Source organism: Elephas maximus, chromosome 14 (assembly GCF_024166365.1).
Source record: "Elephas maximus indicus isolate mEleMax1 chromosome 14, mEleMax1 primary haplotype, whole genome shotgun sequence".
NCBI lineage: Eukaryota > Metazoa > Chordata > Mammalia > Proboscidea > Elephantidae > Elephas > Elephas maximus.
This window is the reverse complement of record NC_064832.1, coordinates 1,952,389-1,970,551: the sequence shown is the minus strand read 5'-3', so window position 1 is coordinate 1,970,551 and position 18,163 is coordinate 1,952,389. Positions and strand designations below refer to the sequence as shown.

The 18,163-nt window shown below is 37.9% G+C and overlaps 1 pseudogene; it reads right to left on the bottom strand.

The window, feature by feature from the left end:
* Positions 1-9,661: 9,661 nt before the first annotated feature.
* On the bottom strand, positions 9,662-10,586 carry LOC126058386 (olfactory receptor 14A16-like; annotated as a pseudogene).
* Between the last annotated feature and the right edge of the window lie 7,577 nt (positions 10,587-18,163).

Genomic DNA, 18,163 nt, shown 5'->3' with positions numbered 1-18,163 from the left:
AGACAGCGCAATCTAGTAGCCCATCTACATATATTGAAAGAAAACAAAACAAGATAAGACTCAGTGAGCAAATATAAAATAAATCATTACAACTTATACAGATGGTTCAGAGAAAACAGTCAAAATCAAACCACATAAAGAAGCAGACCATGATTGCTTCTACAATTCCCCCAAATTAAACAATCAAAATCTTCCCCAAATGAAGATACAATCCTGGAATTGCCAGATGCAAAATACAAAAAACTGATTTACAGAATGCTTTCAAGACTTCAGGGATGACCTCAGAAATGAAATAAGGCGATCTACAGAAAAAGCCAAGGAACACACTGATAAAGCAGTTGAAGAAATCGAAAAGATTATTCAAGAACATAGTGGAAAAATTAATAAGCTGCAAGAATCCATAGAGAGACAGCATTCAGAAATCCAAAAGATTAACAGTAAAAGTACGGAATTAGACAACTCATTACGAAGTCAGAGGAGCAGACTCGAGCAACTGGAATGCAGAGGGGGGGAGGGGGAGGATAAGGCAACTGACACCAATTTAGTTCAAGAAAAATCAGATAAAAGTTTTAAAAAAATGAAGAAACCCTAACAATCATGTGGGACTCTATCAAGAAGAATAACTTGTGTGTGATTGCAGTTCCAGAACAGGGAGGGAGGACAGAAAATACAGAGAGAATAGTGGAAGATCTGTTGGCAGAAAACTTCCCTGACATCATGAAAGACGAAAGGATATCTATCCAAGATGCTCATCGAACGCCATATAAAACTGATCCATAAAGAAAATCACCAAAACATATTATCATCAAACTTGCCAAAACCAAAGATAAAGAGAAAAATTTAAAAGCAGCCAGGGATAAAAGAAAGGTCTCCTACAAAGGAGAATCAATAAGAATAAGTTCAGACTACTCAGCAGAAACCATGCAGGCACGAAGGCAATGGGATGACATATACAGAGCACTGAAGGAGAAAAACTGCCAGCCAAGGATCATATATCCAGCAGAACTCTCTTTCAAATATGAAGGCGAAATTAAAACATTTACAGATAAACACAAGCTTAGAGTATTTGCAAAAACCAAAGCAAACCTACAAGAAATACTAAAGGAAATTGGGCAGAAAATCAATAATATCAGATACCAGCACAACACAAGATCACAGAACAGAACATCCTGATATCAACTCAAATAAGGAAATCACAAAAACAAATTAAGATTAATTTTAAAAAGAAAAAACCGCTCGAAATGGAATCATTGACGTCAATATGTAAAAGACCACAATAAACAAAAAGAACGACTAAATACGGGAGGCATAGAACTGCCATATGGAGAGGAAAACAAGGCGATATAGGAAGATACAAGTTAGGTTTTTACTTAGAAAAATAGGGGTAAGTATTAAGGTAACCACAAAGAGGTATAACAACTCCATAACTCAAAATAAAAACCAAGAAAAACATAATGACTCAGCAAACATAAAGTCAACTACTATGAAAATGAGGAACACACAATTTACAAAGAATAACGTGTCAGCAGAAAAAAGTAAGTGGAAAAATGAAATTGTCAACAACACACATAAAAAGGCATCAAAATGACAGCACTAAACACATAAAACTTATCTATAATTATAAACTCAATGTAAATGGACTAAATGCACCAATAAAGAGAGTCTCAGACTGGATAAAGGAACACGATCCCTCTATATGCTGCCTACAAGAGACACACCTTAGTCTTAGAGACACAAACAAATTAAAATTAAAGGATGGAAAAAAATATATCAAGCAAACAACAAGCAAAAAAGAAGAGGAGTAGCAATATTAATTTCTGACAAAATAGACTTTAAAGTTAAATCCACCCCAAAGGATAAAGCAGGACACTACATAATGAGTAAAGGGACAATAGACCAGGAAGATATAACCATATTAAATATTTATGCACCCAATGACAGGGCTGCAAGATACATAAAACAAACTTTAACAGAACTGAAAAGTGAGATAGACACCTCCACAATTATAGTAGGAGACTTCAACACAACTTTCGGAGAAAGACAGAACTTCCAGTAAGAAGCTCAATAGAGACACGGAAGACCTAATTGCTACGATCAACCAACTTGACCTCATTGACTTATGCAGAACACTCCACCCAACTGCTGCAAAGTATACTTTTTTTTCTAGCGCACATGGAACATTCTCTAGAATAGATCACATATTAGGTCATAAAACAATCCTTTGCAGAAACCAAAGCATGGAAATATTACAAAGCATCTTCTCAGACCACAAGGCCACAAAAGTGGAAATCAATAACAGAAAAATAAGGAAAAAGAAATCAAATACTTGGAAACTGAACAATACCATGCTGAAAAAAGACTGGGTTATAGAAGACATTAAGGAGGAAATAAAGAAATTCATAGAATGCAACGAGAATGAAAACACTTCCTACCAAAACCTCTGGGACACAGCAAAAGCAGTGCTCAGAGGTCAATTTATATCGATAAATGCACACATACAAAAAGAAGAAAGAGCCAAAATCAGAGAGCTGTACTAACAACTTGAACGAATAGAAAGCGAGCAACAAAAGGATCCATCAGGAACCAGAAGAAAACAAATAATAAAAATTAGAGCTGAACTAAATCAATTAGAGAACAGAAAAACAACTGAAAGAAATAGCAAAGCCAAAAGCTGGTTCTTTGAAAAAATTAACAAAATTGATAAACCATTGGCCAGACAGACTAAAGAAACACAGGAAACAAATAGCCCAAATAAGAAACAAGATGGGCCATATCACAACAGACCCAACTGAAATTAAAACAATCGTATCTGTTTATTATGAAAAATTGTACTCTAACAATTTTGCAAACCTAGAAGAAATGGATGAATTCCTAGAAAAACACTACCTACCTAAACTAACACAATCAGAAGTAGAACAACTAAATAGACCCATAACAAAAAAGGAGATGGAAAAGGTAATCAAAAAACTCCCCCCCCCCAAAAAGCCCTGGCCCAGACGGCTTCACCGCAGAGTTCTACCAAACTTTCAGAGAAGACTTAACACCACTACTACTAAAGGTATTTCAAAGCATAGAAAATGACGGAATACTACCTAACTCATTCTATGAAGCCACCATATCCCTGATACCAAAACCAGGTAAAGACATCACAAAAAAAGAAAATTACAGACATATACCCCTCATGAACATAGATGCAAAAATCCTCAACAAAATTCTAGCCAAAAGAATTCAACAACATATCAAAAAATAATCCACCATGAACAAGTGGGATTTATACAGGTATGCAGGTTGGTTTAATATTAGAAAAGCCATTAGTGTAATCCACCATATAAATAAAACAAAAGACAAAAACCACATGATCTTATCAATTGATGCAGAAAAGGCACTTGAAAAAGTCCAACACCCACTGATGATAAAAACTCTCAGCAAAACAGGAATTGAAGGAAAATTCCTCAACATACAAAGCCAACATCACTCTAAATGCAGAGAGCCTGAAAGCATTTCCCTTGAGAACGGGAATCAGACAAGGATGCCCTTTATCACCGCTCTTATTCAACATTGTGCTAGAAGTCCTAGCCAGAGCAATTAGGCAAGACAAAGAAATAAAAGGCATCCAGATTGGCAAGGAGGAAGTAAAATTATCTCTATTTGCAGATGCCATGATCTTATACACAGAAAACCCTAAGGAATCCTCCAGAAAACTACTGAAACTAATAGAAGAGTTTGGCAGAGGCTCGGGATACAAGATAAACATACAAAAAATCACTTGGATTCCTCTACATCAACAAAAAGAACATCGCAGAGGAAATCACCAAAACAATACCATTCACAGTAGCCCCCAAGAAGATAAAATACTTAGGAATAAATCTTACCAAAGATGTAAAAGACCTCTACAAAGAAAACTTCAAAGTACTAATGCAAGAAACTAAAAGGGACCTACATAGGTGGAAAAACATATCTTGCTCATGGATAGGAAGACTTGAAATAATAAAAATGTCTATTCTACCAAAAGCCATCTATACATACAAAGCACGTCCTATCCAAATTCCAAAGACATTTTTTAATGTGATGGAGAAACAAATCACCAACTTCATATGGAAGGGAAAGAAGCCCCAGATAAGTAAAGTGTTACTAAAAAAGAAGAAAGTGGGAGGCCTCACTCTACCTGATTTTAGAACCTATTATACAGCCACAGTAGTCAAAATAGCCTGGTACTGGTACAACAGGCACATAGATCAATGGAACAGAATTGAGAACCCAGATAGAAATCCATCCACATATGAGCAGCTGATATTTGACAAAGGCCCAGTGTCAGTTAATTGGGGAAAAGACAGTCTTTTTAACAAATGGTGCTGGCATAGCTGGATATCCATTTGCAAAAAAATGAAACAGGACCCATACGTCACACCATGTACAAAAAGTAACTCCAAGTGGATCAAAGACCTAAACATAAAGACTAAAAGGATAAAGATCATGGAAGAAAAAATAGAGACAACCTTAGGAGCCCTAATACAAGGCAGAAACAGAATACAAAACACTACCAAAAATGACGAAGAGAAACCAGATAACTGGGAGCTCCTAAAAATCAAACACCTATGCTCATCTAAAGACTTCACCAAAAGAGTAAAAAGACCACCTACAGATTGGGAAAAATTTTTTCAGCTATGACATCTCCGACCAGCACCTGATCTCTAAAATCTATATGATTCTGTTAAAACTCAACCACAAAAAGACAAACAACCCAATCAAGCAGTGGGCAAAGGATATGAACACACACTTCACTAAAGAAGATATTCAGGCAGCTAACAGATACATGAGAAAATGCTCTCGGTCATTAGCCATTAGAGAAATGCAAATTAAAACTACGATGAGATTCCATCTCACTCCAACAAGGCTGGCATTAATCCAAAAAACACAAAAGAATAAATGTTGGAGAGGCTGCAGAGAGATTGGAACTCCTATGCACTGCTGGTGGGAATGTAAAATGGTACAACCACTTTGGAAATCTATCTGGCGTTTCCTTAAAAAGTTAGAAATAGAACTACCATACAACCCAGAAATCCCACTCCTCAGAATATACCCTAGAGAAATAAGAGCCTTTACACAAAGAGATCTATGCACACCCATGTTTATTGCAGCTCTGTTTACAATAGCAAAAAGCTGGAAGCAACCATGGGGTCCACCAACAGATGAGTGGTTAAATAAATTATGGTATATTCACACAATGGAATACTATGCATCGATAAAGAACAATGACGAATCTGTGAAACATTTCATAACATGCAGGAACCTGGAAGGCATTATGCTGAGTGAAATTAGTCAGAGGCAAAAGGACAAATATTGTATAAGACCACTATTATAAGATCTTGAGAAATAGTATAAACTGAGAAGAACACATTCTTTTGTGGTTAAGAGAGGAGGGAGGGAGGAAGGGTGGGAGAGGGTTATTTACTGATTAGTTTTAGGTGAAGGGAAGGACAATACTGAATACAGGGAAGGTCAGCTCAACTGGACTGGACCAAAAGCAAAGAAGTTTCCGGGATAAACTGAATGCTTTGAAGGTCAGCGGAGCAAGGGCGGGGGTTTGGGGACTATGGCTTAAGGGGACTTCTAAGTCAATTGGCAAAGTAAATTCTATTATGAAAACAAACTGCATCCCACTTTGAAGTGTGGCGTCTGGGGTCTTAAATGCTAACAAGTGGTCATCTAAGATGCATCAATTGGTTTCAACCCACCTGGATCAAAGGAGAATGAAGAACACCAAGGTCACACGATAACTATGAGCCCAAGAGACTGAAAGGGCCACATGAACTAGAGACTTACATCATCCTGAGACCAGAAGAACTAGATGGTGCCCGGCCACAACCGATGACTGCCCGGACAGGGAGCACAACAGAGAACCCCTGAGGGAGCAGGAGAACCATGGGATGCAGACCCCAAATTCTCATAAAAAGACCAGACTTAACAGTCTGACTGAGACTAGAGGAATCCCGGCGGTCATGGTCCCCAAACCTGCTATTGGCCCAGGACAGGAACCATTCCCGAAGACAGCTCATCAGACGTGGAAGGGACTGGACAATGGGTTGGAGAGACATGCCGATGAAGAGTGAGCTACTTGTATCAGGTGGACAGTTGAGACTGTGTTGGCATCTCCTGTCTGGAGGGGAGATGGGAGGGTAGAGAGGGTTAGAAACTGGCAAAATTGTCACAAAAGGACAGACTGAAGGGAGGGAGCGGGCTGACTCATTAGGGGGAGAGTAAATGGGAGTTTGTAGTAAGGTGTATATAAGCTTATATGTGACAGACTGACTTGATTTGTAAACTTTCACTTAAAGTGCAATAAAAAATATTTTAAAAAATTATAGTTCATTTATTCCTCCACTTTCCCAAAGGTTTCCTTTATCTACATCCCTCTTCTGAAACTTCAACCCCTTTCAGATCTATCCTCACGCTCATATGATTACCTAGCTTGTATTGTTTTATAAGGAATTATAAGCAAATGGAAGAGAACCACACACAGTTTCCCAAAACTTTTACTCACATACCTAAATCAGTGCCTATAATTTGCCTTCTTATTTTAGGATAGTGGGCTGTATAAGCTTCCATTTGAGACCAAATGTTTCACTGATACACTACCTCCTTACCTAGTACCCAGTTGCCTGCCTAAACAGGGACATCACTTCAATCATTATAACCACATATCACAATCTACCAGATAATTTGTGTTATAGGAAATAGTCATATCTGATGTCTTAAAAGTATATAGAATACTTCTGCTGTGGCACTGAGTTTATTGTGGTGCCTGGGGGTGTAGTGGTTAAGACCTTGGATGTTAACCAAAAGATTGGCAGTTCGAATGCACCAACCACTTCTTGGATACCCTATGGGACAGCTCTACTCTGTCCTATAGAATTGCTATGAGTTGGAATCGACTCAATGGCAATGGGTTATTTTTGTTTTTTTGTGGGTCACTCAGTGCGCTGTGTGGGAATACGTTAATTTGCTATTTAATACATTAATACATTAATTTGCTATTTAAACATTAATGTCCTTATTGCCTATAGTTGATAAGGACTTCAATATTTAAATAGCAAATTAATGTATTATACATATTATAGAAAAAGAAAGATGAATCTAGTAGCTTTGCCAAAATTGCAAAGTATCTTGATGAATGCATAGTGGGTAGAAACCTATTTTATATACATACATAAACCCCCAGTTGTCACTGAATTGATTGTGACACATAGCGACCTAATGTGTGACAGTAGAATTGCACTCCATACGGTTTTCAATGGCTGTGTTCTTTTGGAAACAGGTCCCCAAGACATTCTTTGGAGGTGCTGCTGGATGTATTTGAAATGTCAACCTTTTGATTATTCTTGAAATACTTAACCGTTTGTCCACACAGGCAGTCATATATTTAATGTAATATATATATATATATATAATATCCACTCACCATTGTTGTCATGTCAATTTCTACTCATAGCAACTTTATAGGATAGGGTTGAACTGCCTCATAGTATTCCCAAGGCCATAATCATTATGGAAGCAGACCATCATGGAGTGGTTGGTGGGTTTGAACCTCCAACCTTTCAGTTAGCAGCTGAGCAGTTAACCATTGCACCAGCAGGTTTCCTTTATACACACACACACACACTCGTGCACGCGCTTGGCTGAAGACAGAGAAAACCAGAAAGATGTTTACCCTCGCTTTAGTGACTACACACAGGCATTCGACTTTGTGGATCCTAGAAAATTATGGATAAACATGAGAAGAATTAAAATTCCAGAACACGTAATTGTGCTCATGCAGAACCTGTACACAGACCAAGAGGCATTGGTCAATCAAAACAAGGGGATAGTGCACGGTTTAAAGTCAGGAAAGGTGTGTGTCCGGGTTGCATCCTTTCACCATACTTATTCAATCTGTATGCTGAATAAATAATTCAAGAAGTTAGACTATATGAAGAAGAACATGGCATCAGGACTCACTAGCAACCTGCAATATGCAAATGACACAACCTTGCTTGCTGAAAGTGAAGAGGACTTGAAGCACTTACTGATGAAGATCAAAAACCACAGCCTTCAGTGTGGATTACACCTCAACACAAAGAAAACAAAAATCCTTACAAAAATCTTCGCAATAACCAAGATCATGGTAAAGGGAGAAAATATTGAAGTTGTTAAGCATTTAATTTTATTGGACTCACAATCAACACCCACAGAAGCAACAGTCAAGAAATTAAACGACGTATTGCACTGGGCAAGTCTGCTGCAGAACACCTCTTTGAAGCGTGAAAAAGTAAAGTTGAGGACTAAAGTTCCCCTGACCTGAACCATGGTGTTTTCAAGCACTTCATATTCATGGGAAAGCTGGATAAAGAAGTTGAATAAAGAAGACCGAAAAAGAATTGATGCATTTGAATTATGCTGTTGGAGAAGAATATTGACTACACTATAGACTGCCAGAACAAACAAACCTGTCTTGGAAGAAGTGCAGCCAGAGTGCTCCTTGGAGGTCAGGATGGAAAGACTTTGTATCACATACTTTGGGCATGTTATCAGGGGGACCAGTCCGTGGAGAAGGACATCATGCTTGGTAAAATAAAGGGTCAGCGAAAAAGTGGAAGACCCTGAACGAGATGGATTGACACAGTGACTGCAACAATGGGCTCAAATATACCAACGATTGTGAGGATGGCGCAGGATGGGGCAGTGTTTCTTTATGTTGTACACAGGGTCTTTATGAGTTCAAAAAGACTCAACAGCAACTCACAACATAAAAACAAGTAGATTCAATTCAACTTATAAATACATGTTTCTAAAGTTTAAAATTTAAGAATACAAAGTGTGGACATGAAAGAATTTTGGTTTCTCATAACTTATGCTACTCCTGTATGTTTAACATTACATATTCTTTCTCAGATTGAACTATGTAATGAGAGTTATGCAATTTGACCATTCACTATCACTAGTCTTAAAATTGTCCTTATGTGATTGACCAATGACATCCGTTACCAATAGACTCTGTTTACAAATTCTCTTAAAGAATATTCTGCGTGTAATATTTGCAAAGCCACAATTGGGAAATTAACATTTATTATAAAACCCTGAGTTCGTAAATAATGTCCTTGTCAATACAAACAAGGAGAAAAAAAAAACAACAAATTTGAAATTACTCACCTTCATTTTAACTACTGAAAGAATGAAATGGGGTACTGTTTTAAAATATGTAAATTTTTAAACTATCATAAAATTGCCCCAACTAGGAAAGTGAATGGCATTGGTGAAGATGAATCTGAAATGAACAATATTACCCCAAGCCTGGCTCTTATTGATGAGAACTTAATGCTTGGAAGATTTCCAGTGAATTAGAAGTTGCCAAGACACTTTTGACATCGAGACCCATCTGATGCTATAAAATGTGTCATTCTATGCGGCAGAAAAAATGAGATAATAGATGTCTAAGTTTTTTTTTTTTAATCTTGTTGTTGTTGTATGCCTGTTGAGTCAATTCTGGCTCATAGTGACCCTCTAAGTCACTTTTGGTTAGCAGCCAAGAGCTTAACCATTGCACCAGCAGCCTTCCTTAAACAGATTCCTGTAAACCGAATAATCTGATATACGTTAGTAAATATTAAAATAATGTTTTAGACATTTACATCTTTGAGGCTATTTCTCCACCAAAGATTTTACTAAGGGCCACCTTCATGTTCCTGTTTCTCAAACTATAAATGACAGGATTCACAGTAGGAGGTAACAAGGAGTATAACACAGACATAAAGAGGTTCACTGATGATGGGGATTCCGAGGCCGAACCTAAGTACGCAATAAATCCAGAAGAGAGAAACAAGGTCACCACAGTTAGGTGGGGCATGCAGGTGGAGACAGTTTTGTACCTTCCTTGAGTGGATGGAATACTTAAGACCGATGAGAAAATATGAACATAGGACACAACCATTAAAATGAAACATACAAAAGCAAAACAACAGCTAGCATTGATAAATACATATTCTAAAATATGCTCCCCAGAACAAGCAAGTGTAAGCAATGATGGAATATCACAGAAAAACTGATGAACTACGTTGGGCCCACAGAAAGTGTACCTGCTACGTGAATGGATCCATAGCCACACCCACTGAGCCACGATGCAGCCACCATCTGCACACAGGCACCTCTACTCATAATGGTCTCATAGTGCAGAGGATGGCAGATGGCAGCATAGCGGTCATAGGACGTGACTGTAAGGAGGGCAAACTCTGTGCCCCCGAAAAAAATAACAAGAAAAATCTGTGAGGCACATCCCAGGAAGGAGATGGAACGGGTGTTAGAGAGTTCATGATGGACTTGGGGACAGTGACAGAAATATAGCGTGTGTCAATTAAGGACAAATTTTTCAGGAAGAAGTGCGTGGGGGCTTGGAGACGCCGGTCAATGGCAGTGAGGGTGACAGTGAGGAGGGTCCCCATCAGTGCTGTCAGGTAAGTGAGGAAGAAGAGGGCTGCATACAGTCTCTGTAGCATCCAGGCATCAGGAAGTCCCGTGAGCAAGAATTCTGTTATGTCGGCTCTTTTCTGAGGCATGCTGATCTTTGCCGGCAGAAACTTAAGAAAAGTGACATTTACTTCATTCACTTACATCCTCAGAACCTGCCTCTTTTGTTGGTTCTCTAATTGATTCTACTGTGTCCTGAGGGGCATTTTAAGGGCATTAGGGTTGGTGGGTAGAGTGGTCTCAGGGAGTTACATCTTACAAACTATAATTTTAAACTAATACGCAGTAAATTATAATAACATAGTCTTTAAGAGCAGGCTAGAATAATTTACCTTCTGGTTGTCTAGGGCAGTGAAATATGTCTTGCACATATGATAGATTAGAACTGGATCACCGAAGTTTTTATCAAGTTTTCACATTAAGCAGATCATGCATGGGCTCTTTAAAGACTGAATAGAATCCTAGAAGTATCTGCACATCCTATTCTGCCCCTCAATTGTTCATAAAGAGCATGTAGCTGCCATGGGTCTAATAACCAAAATTAAAGTATAATAATGGCTGATTTTCCTAAAAGGCAGTGAATATAATCAGGTAAAATGGATGTACTTATTTAGACATATAAAGAGATAACGTGAGTGGGGAAATTTATAGTAGATGCTTACAGGCTTGGGAGAAATCCACTTACCTAATAGTAACGCACTTTCCCTAATTTCTGGTGTCCATTCTTTAAAATGCTGGGGAAGTGAAGGCTGAGAATGAGGTTGACAGAGAGCACTTTCTCATACAGTAAGAAAGGCTGGATGAGGTGGGTCTCTTGCCCAACAGAAAGCACATTTCTGTTCAAATATTGCTATTGCTCAGGTTTCCTATGCATTTACTGAGTTATAGTCTTTTCCCCATTGGCACACACAGGTTCAAATGAGTCTTGTGTTTGTCCTGCATTTTTATAAGAAGTTACTATTGACTAATTAGAATGAGAGTTAATTAAGTGTATTGGGGAAGATTCCTGAGGAGGACGATCATTTCCCGGAAGATGCTGTTATTATGGACGTGGAAGCTTTGTAGTGCAAAAATTTAGGTCTGTGGTTGGAGAGTTGGCTTACCCAATAGGATTTCCTGTTATGAGACCCATGTCATCAACTGTGGAATAATTTGTTGTTGGGTTTCTTCCCTCAATAGACTGTGTGGAACTTTATATTTAATGGAAAGTGAAAAACAAAATTTTTTTAAATTCATGAACTCATATCCGGACACAAGTGATCAGCTATGTCGCTTGCCTTTAGTACCTATTTTGATGTTATTTTTGTTTTTATTTATCATAAATATGTGTAAGTCCATCTGTCATATAAAATAATCAAGTTATCAGAAAATAAGAAACTTAAATATCCTCTCAGACTTCACTCCATTTTCCATTCTAAAATGTTTTATTGCATTTCTTTTCTTTCAGTTTTCTGCCAATTTGTGACATACAACTGCAAAAAAAGGTACATTTCAGCATATGTGAGATCTTCCCATGCTTTGTTCTATATGCTTATTTTTCACTTAACATATTTTTCAGAGCATTTACCAATACTGTTACAAATATATTTAATCCTTGCTTTTCAATGTTTTTTTCAATGTTTGTGTGTACTTCAGAATATGCATATATTTTTTCCTTTTTTTTAATTTTTATTGTGCTTTAAGTGAAAGTTTACAAATCAAGTCAGTCTCTCACACAAAAAACTTATATGCACCTTGCTTCATACTCTCAATTGCTCTCCCCCAATGAGATAACCCACTCCCTCCCTCCACTCTCTCTTTTCATGTCCTTTTCACCAGCTTCTAACCCCACCCACTCCCTCACGCCCCCTCCAGGGAGGAGATACCAACACAGTCTCAAGTGTCCACTTGATCCAAGAAGCTCACTCCTCACCAGCATCCCTCTCCAACCCGTTGTCCAGTCTGATCCCTGTCTGAAGATTTGGCTTTGGGAGTGGTTCCTGTCCTAAGGCCAACAGAAGGTCTGCAGGCCATGACCACCAGAGTCCTTCTAGTCTCAGTCAGAACATTAAGTCGGGCCTTATTATGAGAATTTGGGGTCTGCATCCCACTGCTCTGCTGCTCCCTCAGGGGTTCTCTGTTGTGTTCCCTGTCAGGGCAGTCATCGGTTGCAGCTGAGCACCATCTAGCTCTTCTGGTCTCTGGCTGATGTAATCTGAGGTTTATGTGGCCTTTCTGTCTCTTGGGCTCATAATTACCTTGTGTCCTTGGTGTTCTTCATTCTCCTTTGATCCAGGTGGGTTGAGACCAATTGATGCATCTTAGATGGCTGCTTGCTAGCATTAAAGACCCCAGAAGCCACCCTCCAAGGTGGGATGCAGAATGTTTTTTTAATAGATTTTGTTATGCCAATTGACTTAGATGTCCCCTGAAACCATGGTCCCCAAACCCCCGGCCATGCTATGCTGGCCTTTGAAGCACTCCGTTTATTCTGGAAACTTCTTTGCTTTTGGTTTAGTCCAGTTGTGCTGACCTCGCCTGTATTGTGTGTTGTCTTTCCCCTCACCTAAAGTAGTTCTTATCTACTATCTAATCAGTGAGTACCCCTCTCCCACCCTCCCTCCCTCCCCCCTCTCGTAACTCTCAAAGAGTATTTTCTTCTCTGTTTAAACTATTTCTCTAGTTCTTCCAATAGTGGTCTTATATAATATTTGTCCTTTTGCAACGGACTAATTTCACTCAGCATAATGCCTTCCAGATTCCTCCACGTTATAAAATGTTTCACAGATTCATCACTCTTCTTTATCAATGTGTAGTATTCCATGGTGTGAATATACCATAATTTATTAATCCATTCATGCGTTGATGGGCACCTTGGTCTGCATGCACCTTGGTCTGCATGCACCATTTTAAAATTCTTATTGTTTCATATTGCAAACAAATTGTGATAGTTCTAAAATATATATTTTTATACATATGCACACCTAATGTCTTAAAATACATTATTTGGGAGTAATTAATTGATCAAATAGCTTTGGAATTTCTGTAAATGCCACCAACTAATCTCCCAGACACATGACAAATCTGTGCTCCTACCTACAGCATTCCATTTACACACATTCCTGCCTATACAGGAGATTTTATTTATTCATTTTTGTTAAACTTACGGGCAAAAACTGTCTCACTGTTGATGCCATTCGCAGCTGTATTATTCCCAGTAAAGTATAGGATTGGAGATAGACACATACTGTTGTTGTTGGGGTTACAATATTTAGAAATGAAGTATATTTAACGTTAATGTGATAAAGTAAGAGGTTAGGACAAAGGTGTGCTGGAGTAAGAAAACAACGGCCTATGGTAACTCAAATCAACAGGAAGAAATGAAGGTAATAAAAGTTAATTTAAAAAGCTAATATAAGAAACTCTATGAATATATACTTGCTTTTTTTCTTCTCTCTGCTTTCTTAAAATTGATAAGATACAAAATAATAATTATAACAATGTACTGTTGGATTTATAACATATATGGATGCGATCTGTATATCAGTAATACAAAAAAGGGACAGAATAAAGCTGCATAGGAATAAAATTTCTAAATTTCACTGAAGTTAAAAAAAAGTTAAGTTGGTGTAAATTTAAAGTATATTCTACTAAGATATAATAAATATTGTCACCCATTTGTGTTAAAAACTCTCAATAAACAGGGAAACTTTCTCAACTCAATAAAGAATATCCACGAAATCCCACAGCTAGCGTCATACTTGATTAAGAGCTCCCCTGCTAACAAAATATTGACAGTTCAAAACCTTCCAGTGACTCTGTGGGAGAAAGACCTGGCAATCTGCTCCCATAACGATTACATTCTAGAATATTCTATGGGGCAGTTCTACTCTATCACATAGGGTCACTGTGATTCAACATTGACTTAACGGCGACTAACAACAAAAATGACTTCATATTTAAAGGTGAGGGATTGCATGTTTTCCCTCTAAGTTCAGGAACAAAGCAAGTGTGACTCCCTCTCATCAATCCTATCCAACATTTTACTGGAAGTGATATGATGAGACAATAAAATGTATACAGATAGGAAAAGAAGGGAAAAAATAAAACTGGATTTATTTACAGATGCCGTGCTTGATAGAAAATCCCAAAGACTCAACAAAAAAATCCTGGAACTAATAACTGGTTACAGCAAGGTTGCAGTATACAAGATCAATATGCAAATGTCAATTAGTTTCTATGTAACCAAAAAACCCACCAAGCCCATTGCTGTTGAATTGACTCCAACTCATAGCAACCTTATAGGACAGAGTAGAACTGCCCCATAGAGTTTCCAAGGACAGCATGGTGGATTTGAACTGCTGACCTTTTGGTTAGCAGCCTGAGCTCTTAACCACTATACCACCAGGGTTTTCTTCTTTATAAAAACAGCATTGGTAAATTCAAATTGAAATTAAAAGCACAATATCATTTACATTAGCACCAAAAATGAAATATTTAAGTATAATTGTAATAAAATATATACAGTATCTATACAAAGAAAGCTACAAAACATTAATGAAAGAAAGAAAGGCAGAAAAAATAAACGGAGATCAAAGTACTCATTAATAGTAGTCTAGTTCCATCTAGTTCTTCTGGTCTCATGACAAATCAGGCAGCTGTTCATGAGGCGGCCAGACATGTATCTGATGTTCTCTTTCAATCCATGACCCTCCTTCTTGCTCTGTTGCTCCAGTGAATGGAGACATCTTGAGTGGCAACTTGCTAGCTTTTAAGACCCCAGTCACTACACAACAAATTAGGAGGTAGAAAACAGAAGTACTTAGAAACAATATTGGGCTAATTGATTGGAATATCACTCAAAACCATGACCCTAAGCCTCCAAACCAAGAAAACAAATCCTGTGAGGTGTTTGGTTGTGCACAAGCAGCCTCAACCACTGCACACCCCTTCTTTTTCTGTAAACACTATATGTGTCAATTCAACATTTTTTGGTGTACATTTTAGTGATATAAATTACATTAATCAATTGTACAAACATTACCCTTAATAGATGTCGTTTCCCATCAACATAAATAAAAATCCACTGCTTCCCAAAGAGTGAATCCCCTTCTCCCCTCTCTTTTACCCCCAATAACCACTAATAAACTTCAATCACTATGTATTTGCCTATACTTTTCATTTCATATCAGTGAGATCTTACAATATTTGTCCTTTTGTAATTGGCTTATTTCAGTCAGCATAATGTCTTCAAGGTTCACACATGTTGGAGTAAGTATCAGTAATTTGTTTCTCTTTCTGGCTTAGTAGTATTCCATTGCATGCATGTATCACATTTTGCTTAGGTATTTGCTGATGGACTTTTAGTTTGTTTCCACCTTTCGGCTATTGTGAATAGGGCTGCAAAGAACATTGGTGTACCTATGTCTGTTCACTTCTCAGCCCTTAAGGCACTTGGGTATATACCTAGAAGTGGGATTGCTGGGCCATTCTATAGACAGATCCTGATCAAAATGGAGAGGGGAATGCAAAACAAAATTTCACATTCTCAATGGTATCTAAAATTTCTGGAGCCATTGAGGCTAGGAGAGCTCCTGAAATTAGTGCCCTGAGATAATCTTTAAACTTGAAACCGTAAACTAAAACTATCCCCTGGAGTCTTCTTTGAACCAAAAATTAACTTATTTTAATTCATAAAGTGTGTCTGCTTTGAGAATTGCGCTCTTTTAAAGGAACATCCACGTGAGATCGAATTGAGAACAGCAACTTGAAAGATTGGATGGGAAGCTTAGAGGGTAGGGAGTTTAAGGTAATGCTGGTGGAATAATGCAAAGAAGGATAGCGAGAATTGTAGCGCAACTTGAAGAATGTAATCAATGTCACTGACTTATACATGTAGATATTGCACATCAGCTAATGATTGGTAAACACAAGTGGTATGTGCATAAAATGGATTATTTAACAATAAATAACAATGAAGTGCTGACACATGTTACAAATTGTATCAACCTTGAGATCATTATCTTGAGGGGAAATTGGCAAGATTGTTTGAAGGGTGTATGCTGTCCAGGCAGTAGAACTCAGATTTTGCATCTCTTGCCAAGAGAAGCCATACAAGACAAAATGTATAAACTGAGGAACAAAAAGCCAAGGCCAGAAAGTAATGCTAGACACTAAAACATGTGGAAAAGAAGAAAGGGGCTCTGGATGAGAAACTCTACTGAGCCTTTCTGAAAGAGGTAAATGAGTCACAAACCCACGAAAGAAGGCATTAAAAAGTGATGAGTATGCAGAAAGTAAAAAGATAGCACCAGAAATTAAGTGGGGTCAAATGCTTGTTCATCTTTGAAAACTTTCCAAATCAAGAGCAAGGACGGAATAATTCATTTGCCCTCTCTAGAAAGTAAGGAGATAATGGGCAAGCAATTGTTTTTCCCCAGACATGGCAAACATTGGTTATAATAAAAACTTAGATGGTAAAATTGTGCCAGTTGACTTTAAATTTGTCAAATAAGAACAAATTTGGAGTTATTTAAGGAGAGGTTTTATTCATTAAGAAAGACAATTGTGACAATGATCTGATCTCATAAATTTGCAAGTGACTCAAAGTCAAACAGAAGAAGACTTCTATCATAGGATAAGGAGAAGCAAGCTGAGATTAGCAGAATTTTTTTAAGGAGAAGCCTGACAAACAATGGGAAATGGCCAATGGAGTCTGAGAGGACAAGAGTTTCTCTGTGGCTAGGTGATTCCTAGAAGCTGATAAGGGGTGGGGGGAACACACTTCACTTTTTAATGCTTGGTGAGACTAGAGGCAAGCAGAGTTCAGGGGTCTGTGGAATGGAAAGAAGCCTGATTAAAGGCAAAGTAGTTAAGAAATAAGCAATTGTGAACATTTGGTCAGATTCATAGGTCATGAATTCTAGAATCATATCATTTCAACGAGGCTGAAATCCAAAAGAGGTAGCTCCAGTACCTTTATTACTATTACTGTAATCAAATAACATTACTTTCCATTTACCCAAAGTCATTCCACTTGCCCTATGTTTGGTGTGCGGGGCCAACGGTGTGATGATCTTGTGTGACTGGAAACTTTGGCTTATGGGATGTTTGGAAATAAACTAGTCTGTGAATTCCTGAGAGAATTACTCTTATTCCAAATCAGAAGCAGTTCAGGCAGTAGAATCAGATAGAATCCACCAATTTCTAAGGCATATCGAGCCTTCTAACTGACACCAAACATGGTATTGCGTTAGAAGTCTTACTTTGCTTTAAGTGAAAGGGGATCTCATCACTGTGTACCTTGTCTCTCTCTGAGATACTGATGATGAATTTGCAATGGATTATGTCTCATAACTACACTGGAATTTTTTTCAGGGTATTTAATCTCATCATAGAAAATTGGAATATTTAATCTGAGTGAAGAGACCAGACAACATTAAGGAGTTGAATACAATATTAAGTTTTCACCTTTTGGTGTATTAAGGACTTTACGTTAATGTAGTGACAATAAGTCCCTTTTTTGAGTGGTCTATGTTCAAAATGGAGCCCTGGTGGTGTAGCAGCTAAGAGCTCAGCTGTTAACCAAACGGTTGGCAGTTCAAATCCACCAGTCATTTCTTGGAAACCCTATGGGGCAGCTCTACTCTGTCCTATAGGGTCAGTATGAGTCAGAATCAACTCCACA